Genomic DNA, 5,517 nt, shown 5'->3' with positions numbered 1-5,517 from the left:
AGGAAGTAAATGTACTTGTTGGACTTCAGTAGGTAATGGGTGTGTGTTGGGCTAACTAATGCTAATTAAGTTCAGTACACTGTAAAGAGTTCCTTTGCATTAAGAGAGGCTCAAAGGGAACCAATCAGAGCCACAGATATGACGTTGTTTAATCTGCAGTCAATTCATAAAAAGAGAAGCAAACAGGTTATAGCTGGCCTCTTAAAGGGACTTCAAAACACAATGTTTTCCTTCCTAAACCTAACCAAGTATTTCAGTTTCATGCAGCACCATGTAGGCTGATGCATGTTCAGAGATGGAAGATGCAAGAACATCCTGAGAATTATAACTAAAAGTATTCTCTAGTTGATGTTTTCCACAACAAAAATTAACTCATTTGAGTAAATTTGAATTAAAACAGCATTTCTTCACTTCCAGAGGGATTAGAGTTGATATGAAAAGTGAAGTTGATTTGATGATAAAATAAAGGTCACCAGGGGGTCAGTCTTTTTCCTGCAGGCTGATGAATGTGTCACTGCTGAAATCCTTGCCGACTTGTAACCAGCTCACCTTCTTTAAACCTGTCACTCACCTGCCTGCGCTACAATAAAGCAGACGGTAAAAAAAACAAGTGGAAATATAAAACAAAGACCTGCTGACCCCGAGGAAGAATAAAACCTGGATCTCCCTGTGAGGATTAATTAAACACCCCAATAAAAACCCTCCTCACCACGAGCGTGACGGTGCTCTGCAGGAGGAGGAGGTTTGCGTGTGTGTGTGTGTGTGTGTGTGTGTGTGTGTGTGTGTGTGTGTGTGTGTGTGTGTGTGTGTGTGTGTGTGTGTGTGTGTGTGTGTGTGTGTGTGTGTGTGTGTGTGTGTGTGTGTGTGCAGAAAGCCCCCCATGTGTAACAGCTCAACTTGTCTGCAGACGATTCAATCCCAGTGACAGCACGGCCGGCTGCTTCACACGTGAACTCAATAAAAAACTTTTTTCCTTCCACTCTGGAGATTAATCTGACTTTCTGAGCTGTCTCCTCTCAGTGAGGCTCTCTTTTATCACACACACACACACACACACACACACACACACACACACACACACACACACACACACACACACACACGGCAATATTTGCACACGCGTTCGAGGAGAGGAGGAATTCTGTGGCAGGAGGTGTAATTATTTTGGGGGAAAAGTCTGACAGAATAACAGAGGCAGGGTAAAGGCTATCATTAGTATGCTAACTGTGGCCTAGCAGAGAAAACAAAGGCTAGTTAATTATATATAAAGACAATAAAGACAAGAATGCAATTAAAAGTTCCTTAAAAAACATTGAAAGCATTCAGACAGCGAAAGAAGCATATTATAAAATGAGGTTTAAAGCAGTCATTAAAACGTGAAGAGGTTAGAAATAACACATGTATAAATATAATGTATACACATTTATTATTGCTAATTATTACAGTAAAATGTGTTTGATTTTCTAATGTTAATAATAAGGTTTTCACTTTAAACTCTTGTGTTTATTTTAGAAAGGTTTTAAAATACATTAAAAAAACAACTTCTTTTTTTAAAGATTTTTGTGTATTTAAATAAGAAATGTTTTCATTCTTTATTTAAATACACATTTCTGTTTGTATTCTCCTTTGTATATACATTTGAAAATAATGATTTATATAGCTCATTCTTATTTTAACTTTGCACTCTATCTAAAAAGGAGCAGCTGAAATGAAACCAGACTTTCCTTCGATTCTTAAAAACATTATAAAATGAAGTCAAAAATCCCCTTTAATTTACTGTAATTGCTGTTTATGTAATATAGCACATTTTTGCTTTTGATTCTTATTTATATCTATATTTGTTTAAGTGTCATTCATGTTTGTAGTTTTTATTTTAACATTTCTATTTTTAAAACCTAATTTACAAGAAAATACAAGAACCCATGTCAGGTGTGAGGGTGAGAAATGGAGCTGTTTAATCAAATAAAGGCCGGATCCAGACGGTCCTATTAAAGCAAACCTAATCCATCACACACAGTTCTTAAATCTCTGCAGGTGTGAGACATCTGTTCCCCTTTATTTTTACTCACGCTTTTATTCATCCTGGATCCTAATCACAGCCATCCCAGCGTTTAATAAAACAGCAGTTTTATTGCACTGCGAGAAACTCACGTGTGTGTGTTTAGCATGACATTAAAAAGCCAGACGCGGAGACGTGGACGGTGGCCATGATGGATGTCAGCACGGCGGTCACTGAGAAAATATGGAGACAATAATGGACATTGTGCTGCAGCTCTTTAAACGCTCTGACAGTCTGAACTCTCAGGCCGCCTTCAACACCAGAGCCGACAGGAAAGTACATTTTCATTATTTTACAACTCTTCTGAGGGACCTTTACTGCATGTATCTACTCTGTGAAAGTGTCTAATGGGGCCGGGTGTTATATTAGATATCCATGCTACATGTTCAGACTCTGGTCACGTGAGGTCCATCATTTCCTCACTGTGGTAACAGGTAAAAGTGGGGGAAAGTAACTAAGTACATGTACTCAAGTACTTTACACTGGTGCAACTACGAGGTACTTTTAGCAGTTGAGTTTCTTTAATTCATACCATATTTTACATTTTGGAGCAACATATTGGGCTTTGGGTGGTACATGTATTGTAGGTTGTTGGAAACTGCCCTAAAACACTCGTAAGTTCCTCATTGAAACTTAAATCTGTATTTCTGTGGTGACAGGTAACTAAGTACACTTACTTTATTACTTTACTTAAGTGGAATTTTGAGGAACTTTTTAAAAATTATTCTTTTTATTTATGCTACTTTTACTTTTGAGTCTTTACTCCAGAAGTCACGAGCTACCAGAGGAGGGAGAAGTACTCAGATCTGTACTTGAGTAAAGTAGAAGTACTCAGGTCTTGTACTTGAGTAAAGTAGAAGTACTCAGGTCTTGTACTTGAGTAAAGTAGAAGTACTCAGGTCTTGTACTTGAGTAAAGTAGAAGTACTCAGGTCTTGTACTTGAGTAAAGTAGAAGTACTCAGGTCTTGTACTTGAGTAAAGTAGAAGTACTCAGGTCTTGTACTTGAGTAAAGTAGAAGTACTCAGGTCTTGTACTTGAGTAAAGTAGAAGTACTCAGATCTTGTACTTGAGTAAAGTAGAAGTACTCAGATGTTGTACTTGAGTAAAGTAGAAGTACTCAGGTCTTGTACTTGAGTAAAGTAGAAGTACTCAGATGTTGTACTTGAGTAAAGTAGAAGTACTCAGGTCTTGTTCTTGAGTAAAGTAGAAGTACTCAGGTCTTGTACTTGAGTAAAGTAGAAGTACTCAGGTCTTGTACTTGAGTAAAAGTAGAAGTACTCAGGTCTTGTACTTGAGTAAAGTAGAAGTACTCAGGTCTTGTTCTTGAGTAAAGTAGAAGTACTCAGGTCTTTTACTTGAGTAAAGTAGAAGTACTCAGGTCTTGTACTTGAGTAAAGTAGAAGTACTCAGATCTTGTACTTGAGTAAAGTAGAAGTACTCAGGTCTTGTACTTGAGTAAAGTAGAAGTACCAGAGTGTAGGAATACTCTGTCACAGTAACAGTATTCTAAATGTTCCTCCAGTGAAAGTAGAAAGTACTCTCCTCTAAATGTACTTAAAGTAGTGACAGTAAAAGTAGTCATTGTCTGATTGGTCCATTTCAGAATAATATCTCTGATATGTTTTATAATGATTGATCATTAAAGTGTTCTCAGAGCTGGTAAAGGTGCAGCTAGTTTGAATGCTTTGTATACTGCAGGGTAGCTGCTGGATTTACTGCAGGTGAACTACAGTCTGATTTATTCTCCTTTAGGCTCATGTTTTCCTCCTGATGCTCATTCTTTAGTTTCTGTCGCTCTCTGGTGGTCAGTCTGTGAAAACAGGACAGGACATCTACCTTCAATATCAGATATATCACATGTATTCTCATTGCACAACCAGAAAGTGCAAAGAGCAGTAAAGTGCAAAGAGCAGTAAAGTGCAAGAGGTTTCTTATACCACAGGCTATAAGACTACTGAACTCCTGAGCTGTGTGAATGTCTACTCACATCTGTTTATAGTACACACATACATATATATATATATATATTATACACATCTGCCATACATATCTGTTTATAGTACACATATCTATATATTATACATATCATATACATCTGTTATACATAATATATGCATCTGTCCATACCTCCTCATTCAACAGAGTAAAGTATTTAAATACTCTCAATGTATTCCACATATGTATATATTTCACATCCTCAAATCTGTATTGTTAATATTGTAAATATTCTTCTCTCTTTTTCACTATTTTATTTATCTTTTGCACCATGCATGTTGAGTTGTTGGAGGAGCACGCGACATAAGATTTTCATTGCCAACATATACGCTGTATCTGCTGTGCATATGACAAATAAAACCTTGAAACCTAAACGCACGTAACAAACAATGCAGTAATGTGGATGAATGCATCAAATATGAATATATATCTTTGGATAAGGTGCAGATTTAGACACATTCACATATAAGGTGCAGGGTTTAAGCTTACATAAGATAAACACAGATGTAAAGAATATTAAATACAGATGTTGAAATACTTAAACCCCCCAAAATAATCATTTGTTAATGATAACTGACACTACCACCTTGAAGTCTTGGATAAAAGGAGCATGAGTTGCACGTTCTACAACAGCTATACAAACTACCTCTGGGTTTTAAATGGAAAGTTGAATTGAAAATGCATAAACATTTCCCTTGGCAGAACCTTTTTGTTTTTCACCGTAAGAATAGAAGTTTCTTCGGGCAAATATGTTTTATATTTCTGTCCTCACGAGCTGATTAGATTACCGCTTTATCACCAACTCACACTTTTCTCTTCCCATCTACTGTTGAATAGAAAATGCTAAATCTGCTCTTACTGTAAACCTTCTTCACTCATCCTGTCACACACTTATAGACCGACACGGGGATTTCCTCCTCAGGGAGACGGAGGGAGAGACTGCAGAAACTGTGTGTGTGAAAATCTCCAGGACATGTTGTTTCTTTGTGGCTGATGTTCTTCTCTGTCTGACTCTGCTATGGAGATGAAGGGGTTTCACTGAAGCAGCTGCAGGGCTGTCCGGTCAGCAGAGGGCAGCATTTACATTCGCTCTTACAGTTGGATTTCACCTTCTGTGTATTGTGTTATGTACGGAATTATCCCTGGAGGGAACACAGGGATTTGAGCCTTTGCAGACCCTTGACATGCACTAACACCTATAGAACACACTACAGCACTTTTTTAATGAAGTGGTAATAATGAAACATCAAAGGGGGGTTTAAATGTTGCACCACCTCTATCATTTCAATTACATTCAAAATGAAACGTTATCCTCACACAACATGGAGAAGCAGTCTATGGATGGCCCTGCTTTGAAAGGGGCTGGATAAATAAACTTCAGTATGAGGTTTGCAAAGCTCCCCCCCTCACAGTGACCCTCCCCATCCAGCAAGGCAGTGCTCCTCTGTCGGGGGGAGGAGT

At 37.8% G+C, this 5,517-nt stretch overlaps 1 protein-coding gene across 1 annotated transcript in view; it reads left to right on the top strand.

The window, feature by feature from the left end:
* Positions 1 to 948, top strand: part of ndp (norrin cystine knot growth factor NDP) — a 23,150-nt gene extending 22,202 nt beyond the window's left edge. Inside the window, exon 3 of the mRNA XM_063888223.1 lies at positions 1 to 948. This exon is cut by the window's left edge and continues 1,319 nt beyond it. The gene's annotated coding sequence lies outside the window, so the exon portion shown is untranslated.
* Positions 949 to 5,517: the final 4,569 nt, after the last annotated feature.

The sequence above is a fragment of the Eleginops maclovinus genome, chromosome 7 (assembly GCF_036324505.1).
Source record: "Eleginops maclovinus isolate JMC-PN-2008 ecotype Puerto Natales chromosome 7, JC_Emac_rtc_rv5, whole genome shotgun sequence".
Classification (NCBI taxonomy): Eukaryota; Metazoa; Chordata; class Actinopteri; order Perciformes; family Eleginopidae; genus Eleginops; species Eleginops maclovinus.
The sequence above is the reverse complement of the archived record's forward strand: the minus strand, read 5'-3'. Positions and strand labels throughout refer to the sequence as shown.